The following is a 13,480-nucleotide window of genomic DNA, read 5'->3' as shown; positions in this document are numbered from 1 at the left end:
GAACAAAAAAAAAAGATTTTATGTATAGATGTCTGAAGGTGAATTTGTATATATTATGATACATTCTGGATCCTAATCATAATCTAATAAGCTTCACCCTTCCTTTATTTATACAGCTATTTATATTATTACTATATAACCCAAAATGGTTAGCTTATAACATGAATAACAAAAATTTTGACCATTGGAATGTTTTATTTAAACAATATACTTATTATATTATATTTTGGTATGTGTTTCTGCTTTGGAAAATGCAGAAAATCAGGAAGAAGTTATCTGTACTTTTACCATTTGTAATTATAAAAATTTTAGTCTTTTTAACATTTTTCTTTTCCAATGTAATGCATAAATATATAAACAGATGCCGTATATCCTCCATGCTATGTGACATATTTTAAAGTTGGAGACATGTTTTTGTGCCATACTTCTTTTGTTTATATTAGTAAAGCATTTTGGGGATTTATTTCTACTTTTTGACTTGCCTTTTGGTTTTACGTTCATTACAGTGGGTTGGCATATAGACAGCTCTACTTAAATTGTTGGTAGTGAAATACTTGGTGAGTTATGATGTTGTGTTTTGGCTGTGATACTTACCCATTCCTTAATTATTTTAATTAGAGACTTTGAAGATGTTGTCATTTGGATAAACAAATACATAGACCTAGTTTACCATTGTCTTTTCTATATTTGTCTTTATTTTCATCAGTAAATATTTACAAAGCATTGTATAGGGGTATTAAATATGCCATGATTCTGGCTTTTTATGTTTATAATTGTAAAAATAATGTACAGAGGGGTTACAGTTACACTAGTGAGGTAATGAGTACATTTCCTATGGAGCATTGTTACCTACTCCTTTGTTTTTCCCCCTACCATCCCTTCACTCCCCACATCCCCATCCCCCCCCCCCCAAGTTGTAAAGTTCATTTTCAACATAGTGTCTTGTACATCTCATTGTTACAATGGGTCAACTTGTATCCTTATTTCAGCATTTTGTTATTTCCCTTCCCCTCCCCCAATTAGAAAAATGTATATACAAGATGCAGGGCACTGAAATCAAATACAGTGAAAACGGGTTATACCATGGAGGAAGAACATACAAAAGAAACAAAAAAAATCACATAATACATTTTAAAATTTAAATGTTAAAAACAATAGCGAGAAAGAAAAAAACACTTGTGTCCCAATCTTGGGGTTCATTTCACTAAACATAATCTTATATGGTCATATTTACATAGCTTTTGACCTTTTCTGCTTGACGTAGACTTATACCAGTTATTGAAAATAAGGGAAACCATGGGACTTAGGTTTCTTTGGGTCTGGCTTACTTCACTTAATATAATTTTTTCCAAGTTTTTCTATTTCCTAACAAATGTGGCAATGTCATTCTTTCTGATGGAGGCATAGAATTCCATTTTGTGTGTGTGTGTGTGTGTGTGTGTGTGTGTGTATAGATATTTATATATGTCTATGTATATACCACATTTTCTTGATGCATTCATCTACTGAGGGGTATCTGGGATGGATCCATATCTTAGCTATGGAAAATAATGCTGCTATAAACATAGTTGTGCTGGTAGCTTTAGTATAGCCTTGTTTGTGAGTGTTTGGGTAAATGCCTAAAAGTGGGATTGCTTGGTCCATAGGGGCGCTCCATGTGCAGTCTTTTGAGGAACTTCCATACTGCTTTCCAAAGTGGTTGAACAAGTCTACACTCACACCAACTATGCAGTAGGGTTCGCTTTTGGCCACATCTCTGCCAGCATCTGTTATTATTAGATTTCTTGATTCTATCCATTCTAACTGGTGTGAGGTGGAATCTCAATGTTGTTTTGATTTGCATTTCCTTCCTTCCTTCCTTTCTTTCTTTCTTTCCTTCTTTCTTCCTTTCTTTCTTTTGTGCCAGTCGTGGGGCCTGAACTTTGGGCCTGGGTGCTGTCCCTCAGCTCTTCAGCCCAAGGCTAGCTCTCTACTGCTTGAGCCACACTGCCACTTCCAGCTTTTTCTGCTTATGTGCTGAAGAATTGAACCCTGGGCCTCATGCATGCAAGGCAAGCACTCTATCACTGAGCCACCTTCCCTGATTTGTATTTCTTTTATGGCTAGAGAAGTTGAGAATTTCTTCATGTGTCTATTGGCCATTCTTACTTCCTCTTCAGAGAAGTTTCTCTTTAAGTCTTTAGCCCACTTATTTATCGAGCAGTTGTTTCTTTGAGGATTTATAGTTGGGGATTTAATTTTTTGAGTTCTAAGTATATTTTAGATATGAGAACCTTGTCTCTTGTATGGCTAGTGAAGTTCTTCTCCCAGTCCGTAGGCTCTCTATTGATGTTGCTAGCTATGCAGAAACTCTGCAGTTTCATGTAATCCCATTTGTTCAACTTTTCTTTGATTTGTTGTATTTCTGGGTCTTTATTAAGAAAATTTTGACCTGTGCCAAGGAACCCTAGGGTATCTCTTATTTCTTCCTGTAATCTTTTCAGGGTGTCTGCTTTTATTTCAAGGTCTTTGATCCATTTGGAGTTAATTCTGGTGCAGGGTGATATATACAGATCTAGCTTTAGTTTTCTTTTTCTTTTTTTTTTTTTTGTGTTGAAAACCTTTGTTCTTAAAGCAGAATATTGATGATAGTAATAGTTCTATTTGTTTTAAGAGGGATCTTTAATATAGTCTTTGATCCCTTTTTTCTGGTATTGGGGATTAAAACCAGGGCATGCCTACAACTGAGCTATACCCCCTATTCCTCTTATCCCCTTTTAAAATGGATGCACAGAATGGTGTTTCCACCTAGATCAAAGCTGAGTACTTTCCCATCATTTTAATAATATTTTAGACAAGTCCTATGAAAATTATACCAGTAAATTTCCTCAACCTCCACCACCAGCCCTACCATCCCCATGATTGGCTTGTCTATACTCCCTTTACTCTTTCCTCTACTATTATCTTGGTATTTCTGTTTACAGTTGAAAGTAAAAAGCAATTCCAGATTACAGCAAACTCAATGGCCCTGCTCCATAACCTGGCCACTGCTGAAAGCATTAAAGTTGGGGAAGCTTGAAGGAAAGTCTTGGATTGTGATCAGGCACTACCAGAAGCTTGTGTTTCAAAAATAGGCTCTTGGACTTGTTTCCTGCAGGTAAATCTTCACTGGCTTGAGGAACCGGAAAGCCTATTTCACAAACACCACAGTGTTTGGATTTCTAGAGGCCACCCACTCTAAGAAGACATACCTGCAGTGTTTCACTACACACTCATTGCTGCAGTATTCATTGTCCCAGTCCTTACTCACAACAGGAGGGTTCTCGCAACCAGACCTTACACATGGAGGCTGTGGTGAAAGTGTCACAGGAGACCCACTAACCAATTCAACATCCGTCTGGGGAGACTCAACCTCACAGATTGTCTCAGGAGAGGTTGCCTTCACTGTATGGGCTTCAGGGCTGTTGTTCATAAGCCGCTCAGGACTGTTTTCTACAGCTGGAGGGACCAAGGTAGTCTGTATTTTCAGAGTGGGTGGAGGTACAATCTTGCTTTGCAGAGGTGGTGGCTGTTGCTGTAAGTGATTTGGACTTTTTGAGGAGGAGGCTGTTGCATGGCCTGAAGTAGAGGAGGCTGCTGCAGAATGGTAACTTGCTGCTGAGTTGGGGGCTGAGGAGGGGGTTGTAGTCTGGGTGGGGGCAGTTGCATAGAAGCAGCAGCAGCTGCAGCCTGCAACACTGACCTAGTGACAATCTGGGCTTGTTGACCGGGCTGGATGGTAGCTATACTTGTTTGGCCTAATTGGAGCCCCCGGGAGGTCACCGCTGTGGCTGGGATAACAGTAACCATCCTTCCTTGAGACAGTAATAGAAGAGGGCAACATCTGTTTGGTAATAATCAATTTGGTAATATTGGGCTGACCCCCAGGCCCAGAAGATGCCTGGTTTGCTACATAGGATGAAAGAGTAGAGTTAACAACAATGCAAGGGGACAGGGCAGGGGACTCGGATGAGGCTGGTGCTGGAGATGCTGGGTCAGTCAACAGCAGCCACAGGAGATGGCGAAGGAGTCTGTGTTGGTGGCACCGGATCCAATTCTACTGTTTCCACAGTGGCCTGACATTCTTGATTATCTTTATATGCAGCTAGGGCCTTAAGATACTCTTTCTTGGCAGCTTCAGTTTTCCTCTTATACACCTGTTTTTGTTCCTCTCTAAGACTATCCCACATAGAAGCCACAATCTTTGAAACCTCTCCAAATGTAGCATTAGGATTCTGTCCCTTGATGACTGCCTGTGTATCACGAAAGAATAAAGCATATGCTGCAACTGGTTTCTGAGGCTCATTAGGGTCTTTCTTTTTCTTCTTCTTTGGGGCCTTCTGCTTTTTCCCTGCTTCCACTACCACGATCTTCTGGGTGGGAAGTTGCCTCCAGAAATCCTCAACACCATCCTCATGAAGTGAATTAGTAGGTGAAGGGGTGGTTGAAAGACGATCCTCAGGTGACTGGGCAGGGGGCAAGATGGTACCACTCCCTAAGCTTAAACCAAGTTGAGAACTCAGTTCTGATTGATCAATGGTAGTCAAGCCTGAGGTCATGTCTCATCGGTACATCAATTGTAACAGGTGGGTTGGCACTGTACTGAGTTCCTATGGAATGGTCCAAATCCATGGTCAAGCCCCCACTCAGGAGCGCCCCCCCCCCCCCCCATGCCCTGCTCCATCAAGCCATGAGTCATGCCCACAGGCATGTCCAATATCTGGACTCCATATTGAGCTGAAAAACTGCCATCCTGTGAGGAGGAAGGGTCTGCCAGGTCATCAAAGTGGCCAATGACATCAGAGACAGCCAGTGACGAATCAGAATCCAAGGAGATAGGTGGGATTTCAAATTCCTCATCACCTAAGCTTGGTGTATGGAATGTCTCCGCCCCCGACAGGAAAGGGTGCGAGGGCCCCGTGATTGTGAGGTAATTGTCATTTCCTCCGGGAAACTCCATCTTCACACAACCACTACCACCGTCCCAGTGCTTAGCTTTAGTTTTCTACAGGTGTTTAACCCATTTTGCCAGCACCATTTACTGAAAAGCCTGTCTTTCTTTCATTCTATTTTTTTAGCTCCCTTGTCAAAGATTAGGTGCCTAAAGTTCTGTGGGTTCATTTCTGGGTCTTCAGTCCTATTCCATTGGTGCTCAAGTCTGTTCTTGTGACAGTACCAGGCTGTTTTCATTACTGTGGCTTTGTAGTAGAGTTTGAAATATAGAATTGATATTCCTCCAGCGCTGTTCTGTCTGCTAAGGATTGTTTTTGCTATTCAGGGTCTTTTATTGTTCCATATGAGTTTTTGGATTGCTTCTTCTATTTCATTGAAGAATGAGGTTGGGATAGGTATCACATTGAATTTGTACATAGCCTTTGGTAGTGTTGCCATCTTCAGGATGTTAATCCTCTCAATCTAGGAGCATGCGAGATTGTTCCACTTCATGTGTTCTGCTTTAATTTCCTTATTTAGGCTTTTAAAGTTTTCATCGTAGAGGTCCTTCGGTATTTTTTTTTTTTTTGAGGTATTTTATTTTTTTGGAGTTATTACAAAAGGAGGCGCTTTCCTGATTTCAGCTGCGCTCTTCTCATTGTTGGCATACAGAAAAGCCATTGATTTTCAAGGGTTAATTTTATACCCTGCTACTTCGCTAAAGTTTAGAATCAGCTTGAGTAATTTGGGAGTGGAATCCATGGGATTCTTTAAATACAAGATCATGTCATCTGCAAAGGAGGGAGTTTTACTCCATCTTTCCCTATTTGAATCCCCTTTATGTTTGCATTTTGTGTTATTGCTCTAGCTAGGTATTCTAATACTAAAGTAGAGAGAAGTGGAGAGAGTGGACATGCTTGTCTCGTTCCTGAGTTTAGAGGAAATGGCTTTAGTTTTTCATCATTAAGTATAATGCTGGCTGTAGGTTTGTCATATACAGCCTTTATTGTATTGAAGAATGTTCCATGAATTCCTAGTGTTTTCAGCGCCTTCATCGTAAAGGGGTGTTGGATCTTATCAAATGCTTTTTCTGCATCTATTGAGATAATCATGTGGTTCTTATTTTTGCTCTTGTTGGTGTGGTGAATTATATTAACTGATTTGCATATATTGATCCAGCTTTGAATCCCTGAAATGAATCCTGTTTGATCATGGTGTATGATTTTTTTTGATGATTTGTTGAAGTTGACTGGCCAAAATTTTGTTGAGAAGTTTTCCACCGATTTTCATCAAAGAAATGGGTGTATAGTTCTCTTTCTTTGATGATTCCCTGCCTGGTTTTGAGATGAGGGTTAAAAGTTCGGTAGTGAACTTTCAGTTTCATTGAAGAGTTGGAGGAGTATTGGTGTGAGTTCTGCTTTGAAAGCCTTGTAGAATTCCACTGTAAATCCAGCCAGTCTTGGGCTTTTCTTAGATGGGAGGTCTCTTATTGATGTTGTTATTTCAGTGCTTGATATGAGTCTGTTAAGTTGGTTTAACTCATCTTGGTTCAGTTTTGGCATGTCAATATTTGCTACAAAATAGTCCATTTCTTCCAGATTTTCAAATTTATTAGCATAAAGATTTGACAAGTATTCCCTTATAATGTTCTGAATCTTGGTTGTTTCTGTGGTGATGTTTCCATTCTCATCTCTGAGTTTGTTTATTTGGGTGCGTTGTGTTTTTTTTTCCTGATAAGATATGCTAAGGGTCTGTCAATTTTGTGAATTTTTTCAAAGAACCAACTCTTTGTTTTATTGGTTCTTACTATGTTTTTTTTTTTTTTGGATTCTAATTCATTTAATTTTAATTATTTGTTTCTGTCTACTGGATTGGAGTTTAGCTTGTTGCTTTTTCAAGATGCTTTAGATGTGTCATTAAGTTGTTGGTTTCAGATCTCTCCAATTTGTTGATATAGGAACTCAGCTGTAAACTTGCCTCTGAGTATTGTCTTTGCTGTGTCCCAGAGGAGCTGGTAATTTGTGTGTTCATTTTTGTTGAATATCATGAACATTTGAATTTCCTTTCTAATCTCTTCCATGACCCACAGGTGGTTCAACAGTGTGTTGTTCAGCCTCTATGTGTTACAAGATTTTCTTTGGTGGCTTTTGTAGTTGAGTTCTAATTTTATTCTCTTGTGGTCTGAGAGAATGCAGGGGATAATTTCAATGTTTCTGAAATTGGAGAAATTTGCTTTGTGACCTAGAATGTGGTCTATTTTGGAGAATGTTCCATGTGCTGCTGAGAACAACATGTATTCTGATGCTGCTGGAGGAAATACTTAGTAGATGTCTGTTATTTCTAGTTGATCTATGCAGTTGTTTAGATAGGAGATTTCTGTATTGAGTTTTTGCTGGGTTGATGTATCCAGCAGGGATGGTGGTGTGTTAAAGTCCCCAACAATTAGTGTCTTTGGATCTATGTAAGATTTGAGGGAAAGTAGTGTTTCTTGGATAAATTTGGGTGCTTCATTATTTGGTAAATAGATATTTAGAATTGTAATATCTGAAGGAGAGATCCTTTAATGACCTTCTTTATTTTTTCTGGCTAATTTTAATTTGAAGTCTATTTTGTCTGATATTAGGATTGCACTTCCGGCCTGTTTATGGGGGCCATTTGCTTGGAAGATTTTATTCCAGCCTTTTACTTTTAGATTATGTTTGTTTTTGTGGGCAAGGTGTATCTCTTAAAGGCAGCAGATAGACGGATCTTGCTTTTTGATCCAGCTAGACAATCTGTGTCACTTAATTGGAGAGTTAAGTCCATTAATATTGAGAGTTAGGACTGAGAGGTGTTTGGGAGTTCCTGCCATGGTATCCACCTTCCTGGGGGGCTGTGCCAATAATTCTTGTATTCTCTGTTTTGGGGTTGTTTCTTGGCCTTTATTGTGCTCTTGTTAGTTTTCTATGTGTAGGGCATCTTAAGTATCTTTTTTTTTTTTTTTTGCATCTTAAGTATCTTTTGTAGGGCTGGTTAGGTGAAGATACATTGTTGTTTTTTGTTTTGTTTTGTTTTTTTTTTTTTTTTGCTATGGAAGGTTTTTATTTGACCTTTCATTATGAAGGAGAGTTTAGCTGGGTATGGTATTCTTGGTTGATAGTTTTTTGTCTTTAGGGCATTGCATACATCATTCCAGGCTCTTGCTTTAATTGTCTCTGCTGAGAAATCTGAAGTTATTCTGATTGGTTTCCCTTTATAGGTGATTGATATTTTGTCCTTGACAGCTTTAAGGATCCTTTCCTCTGTGTGAATTCATCTTGTGCAGATTATAATGTTACGGTGGGATGTCCTGTTCTGGTCTGTTCTATTTGGGCTTCTAAATGATTCTTGTATCTGAATAGGCCTATCTTTTTGCATTTTTGGGAAGTTCTTTGCTAGATTCCTGTTAAATAAATTTCCTAGACCATTAACTTCTGTCTCTAGATGCTCCTCTACATCCATTATCCTCAGATTAGGCCTTCTGATAGTGTTCTAAATGTTGAATAGATCTACTATATTTCTTAGATTGTTGTGAATAGCTGTCTGTTATTTCTCTATAATATCTAGGCTGTTTTCAATCCCAGGGATTTGATCTTCTATTTCATCTAACCTACTATAAAGACTTTCTACTTTGTTTTTTATTTCCTTTCCTCTGATTAGTCAGCTTTGATGGCTTCAAATTCTTTGTTGGAGCTTTGTTTTAGATATTGCATGGACTAATTTACTTCCTTAGTTTGGTTTTCTGTGTTCATTCTCAAATCCCGTAGTTGATTGGTTATGGTTTCCTTAGACTCCCTTTCCTTCTGATGGGCTCCATTCAGGATTCCCTTTGTGGCCTCCCTGGGTTCCTTCAGCTGTCTTTTTGTGGATCCATGAATGCCTCCGTTAATCTTTGTCTATTCTCATCCCGCTTATGCAATTCCTGTATTATTCTTTGATTAGCTTCCTCAAGCTCATGAAATTCCCGTATTAGTCTTTGTCTATTCTCATCCTGCTCACACAATTCCTGTATTAATCTTTGATTAGCTTCCTCATGCTCACGAAATTCCTATATCAGTCTTTGATTAGCCTCATCATCTTCACCCTTTTCTCTGTCCCACTCACGCATTTCCCTATAATGCTCACACAGAGTCCTTTGCAGGTTTTCAGTCTTTTCATTCTGTGTATTTACCAGTAGTGTTTGTAGAGCATTTTGGGAACTCTCCTCTGTATTATTCATTAAGTTCTCTGTCACCTGATTATCATGAGTGGGAGTTGAGATACCTGGACTTGCCATTTTTCTTGTGTTTCTTGTTCTGCCCATTTGGTATGAAAGCAAAATCAATTTGATGCTAGAACACTATTTTAAGGCAAGCATCAACCAGAACCCTGTTGTTGCACCGGTTGTTTGACGCAGTCAAAATGAGTACAGATAGAATCTAGTTCAATAACTACACCCTAGTTCAGCAATAAGCAACTATGGATTAATGGACTAAAAATGACAAAGAAGGAGTCAGCAGACCAGAAATGAATAGGTTTAGGGAGAATTGTGGGGAGAAAATAAGATTAGAGGAATGGGAGGAGGGAATAAGAGAGAGGGAATTTAACCAAGACCTAAATTAAGAGAGAAGAAACAGATATGAGTTCTGGGTAAGGCAGAGCTTCTTTCTGTCTGCTCAGACTACCTGACTTAAGAAACCAATCAAGCCGCAGGAAAACCAAACATCACAAGCAAACCAGAGACGCAACCAAGAGACTGGTTATGGACACTGGACCCCCTCCTTCATCTCCCCTCCCAAAAATTGAAGAACTCTTTTTTTCTACCTAATTTTTTTATATTTAAATTTTTTCATTTTTTTTCATCACCCCTGGGTGGAGCTGCGCTGGGTAGGTCAGCTTTCTGTGATCTATTGAATTGCTTCTATTGTCTTCTTCCAAGGCCTGAGTTGAGTGCTAGCTGCTATGTCTGGGCCTTTGTCAGTATCAGAGATGGAGTTCTTCTTGTGGTAGGGGAGGGGCTACCTTCCCATTGCTGCTCCATAAGAAGGAGTGAGGATGTCTTGGGGTATTCATGCTTATCCCTTGGTTTTCTGGCCGTCCACTGACTGCAACTGTCTATGGTCAACAGTATAAAGATTTCTGCTCCTTGTCAGTTCTTGCTGGTGTTGAGTAGAATCCTCTTGCCACAGTCTCTGGCGCCTTTGTCTCAGGCTCTTCTTTGTTGATATGGTGGCTGCAGTAGCAACCGCTGCCACGGACACCTACAAGTGCTCAAATCAGTCGCCTTAACCAAGCTGCCTGGATTTTTCCTCTCTGGCCAAACTCTCTGTACTATGGTGGCACACTCTTTAGCCTAGGACTTTTCACTGGAACACTAAAACTGCTTTTTATGTGAGAACTTGATTAGCCCCCAGCTTCTCCTCCACCATCTTCCTCTGGAATCTGATTTTGTTTTTGTATAGGTTTTGAATATAGGTAAGTAAGCAAAGTACATCTCGATCTGGATTTTAAATGAATATGTTATTAGTCATCCCAGGTGTTCATGACACCGCCTTTAGGACTTTGAGGGTGTTAGCTTAGTGCTGGGACAATCATAGAAGGTATTGGGAGTTACACATGAGTTGAAAGTTGTAGAAATAAGAGGAGTTAGAGGAAGCTACATTTTAGAGCCTTGCTGTTATTACCTAAGGACAAAATTTTTGCCCTTCTAAGTATTGCTAATTGTGGTCAAACTTTAGGAGGGAAAAGGATAAAATCACTCATAAAGCAGCTACGCCACGTTAGATACTTAAGGGAAATTGGGATTACCAAAATAAGAAAGTAAATTTATTTTACGGTACACAAATGCATGAAATTATATGTATTAATGGGGTATTGTGTTGTTTTAAAACATGTATATATTTTGAAAGTGCTTGTACTGTGTAATTGTGACTCTCAGTTTAACTAGTTACGTGTGTTAGGTGTTGTAGGGGCAGGTGAACAACAGTATACTCCAAAAAAAGGAACATCTCTATTAACATATTCACATAACTCCTGCTAAGTTGTAGTTATTACCATATAAGTTTATATAGTTTTCATGATAAACATTTTAAAAATACAAACTTATAGCAGTAGAATTTATACCTGCCTGAAATTTTTTAAAAATCATTTCTCATTAGCATGTTTTAGTTTAGTTTATTAAAACCACACAGTTTTCTATATTTTTCACATTGACAATGAGCTAGTTGATAAAGGTAAAAACGAATAATAGGTATATAAAAAGTATGATGGAAGTGGTGCTGTGTCTCAAGTGGTAGAGAGCTTGCCTTGAGCTAAAGAGCACAGGGACAGTACTCAAACCCAGAGTTCAAGCCCCATGACCGACAAAAAAAAGAAAAAGAAAAAGTATGAAATAAATTAAATATTTTTGTCTGGCTTCTGCTCCAGAGAATAGCATTGAAATGGTGGAAAAGTTTTCTTGGAGCTGATATGCCAAAACCAATTACCTCCATGAATACCAGCTGCTAGCACTCAACTTTATCACTGAACAATTTCACAGAGAAACACACAAGCTAAATTTGCATTTACATGAGTTTGTATTTATTGTGTTGGTATTTTAATAACTAAGGTTTCTTGTCTTTCAAAATTCATCATATGCTGGCAAAAGTTATTTAAAATAGAATAGTGAGTTTGATTCATGTTCAGTTCAGTTGTAAGAAATAAAATTTAAGACAGTAAAAAAATCCTGCTGTGTATGTCCTTATTCATACCACCAAACACTTAACAGCCTGCGCATTTAAAAATTGTAAACAATGTATCTAGTAGATTTCTCTAGCATTTACTTTTTAATGTTAAACATGCAATGTGTTTGATTAAAACATCTGTATTTGATTTTTCAAACATAAGGTTTGAAAATGTTGATTTATGTTTTTTTTAAAAGGTCTCTTCGATTTAATTGAATTTAACACGTTATTTATTATGTGTATCAGTGCTGTGCTGAGCATGTCAGGACAGAAAAGAGACATAAGATAGACTGTAAACTAATTGGAGACATCTGACAGATAAACTCAAGAGAAATAAAAGTATTATATTCAAAACCACTTTATAAACCTTCTTTCAAGGTCCTCTTTCCCCAGCCTTCCTTTTATTGGCAAAATTTTAACATTAATCATTTATCCAGTTGCTTAGGATCAGAACTTAGAAATTTCAGTTTTTCTCTTTATTCTCTTGGTGTATTCTGTCACAGATTCTTTTTTTTTATTATTTTAATTTTTTTTATTGTGAAAATACTGTACAGAGGGGTTACAATTACACGTGCAAGATAGTGAGTACACTTCTTATTAAGCATTGTAGCCTCCTCCTTTGTTTACCCTTCCCATCCTTTCCCAGCCTCCCCCCTCCCCCCCAATCCCCCTCCCACCAAAATTGTAAAGTTCCTTTTCGACATGACAACTTGTACTTCTCATTGTTGCAACGGGTCCACCTGTATCCTTATTTAAACGACTTGTTTTTCCCCTTCCCCTCCACAAATTATACCGACATCAAATACAGTGAAAGCAGGAGTTATACTGTGGGGGAGGGACATACAAAGCAATAAAGAAATAATCTTATAATTGCGTTAGAAACAAATGCATGAAAGAAAAAAAATTTAAATACATATCTTAGGTTTCATTTTCCTAACATCACCTTATCTGACCTTTTCTGCTTGACTCATACATATACTAGATATTGCAAATAAGGGAAACCATGGGACATTTGTTTCTTTGGGCTTGGCTTACTTCACTTAATATAATTTTTTCCAAGTCTTTCAATTTCCTAACAAATGGGACAATGTCATTCTTTCTGATGGAGGCATAGAATTCCATTGTGTATATATACCACATTTTCTTGATCCATTCATCTACTGAGGGGCATCTGGGTTGGTTCCATATCTTAGCTATGGTAAATAATGCTGCAATAAACATAGTTGTGCTGGTAGCTTTAGTGTGGTCTTGTTTGTAAACATTTGGGTAAATGCCCAAAAGTGGGATTGCTGGGTCATAGGGGAGCTCTATGTGGAGTCTTTTGAGGAACCTCCATACTACTTTCCAAAGTTGAACAAGTTTACACTCCCCAGATTCTTAATATACTTTAAAAGTATATTTTAATTTTATTATGTCTTGCAACCTACAGAAACATAATCATAATCAAAGCTCTAACATTTCTAGTCTGAGCTATTTTAATAGCTTTGATCGATCTATACCTTTCCACTTATTCTTGCTGTAGTCTACTGTATGACAGTTGAGTCATTAAAAATACAAATTAGAGGCTAGGTGTGGTTGTTCACACCTGGTAATCCCTGCTTCTGTGAAGATTAGGAGGATCCCTGTTTGAAGCTAACACAGGCAAAAAGTTAGGGCCATATCTTGTAAGATTAGTGTGGTGATTCAGGCTTGTCAGCCAAGCTACACAGGAAGTAGGGAATAGAATGATTGCAGTTCAGGCTGGCCCTCTATTTGAAAAATAACTAGCCAAGATTGTACCTCAAGTGGAAGAGCACCGGCCTAGAAAGGCC

General features: G+C 38.3%; 1 protein-coding gene and 1 pseudogene across 1 annotated transcript in view; one reads left to right on the top strand and one right to left on the bottom strand.

The window, feature by feature from the left end:
• Tmem135 (transmembrane protein 135) overlaps positions 1 to 13,480 on the top strand; it is a 229,025-nt gene that overhangs the window by 48,206 nt on the left and 167,339 nt on the right. The gene's annotated exons all lie outside the window — the stretch shown is intronic.
• Positions 3,037 to 4,990, bottom strand: LOC122114563 (annotated as a pseudogene).

The sequence above is a fragment of the Dipodomys spectabilis genome, unplaced genomic scaffold (assembly GCF_019054845.1).
Source record: "Dipodomys spectabilis isolate Male_0828 unplaced genomic scaffold, ASM1905484v1 ptg000003l, whole genome shotgun sequence".
Classification (NCBI taxonomy): domain Eukaryota; kingdom Metazoa; phylum Chordata; class Mammalia; order Rodentia; family Heteromyidae; genus Dipodomys; species Dipodomys spectabilis.
The sequence above is the reverse complement of the archived record's forward strand: the minus strand, read 5'-3'. Positions and strand labels throughout refer to the sequence as shown.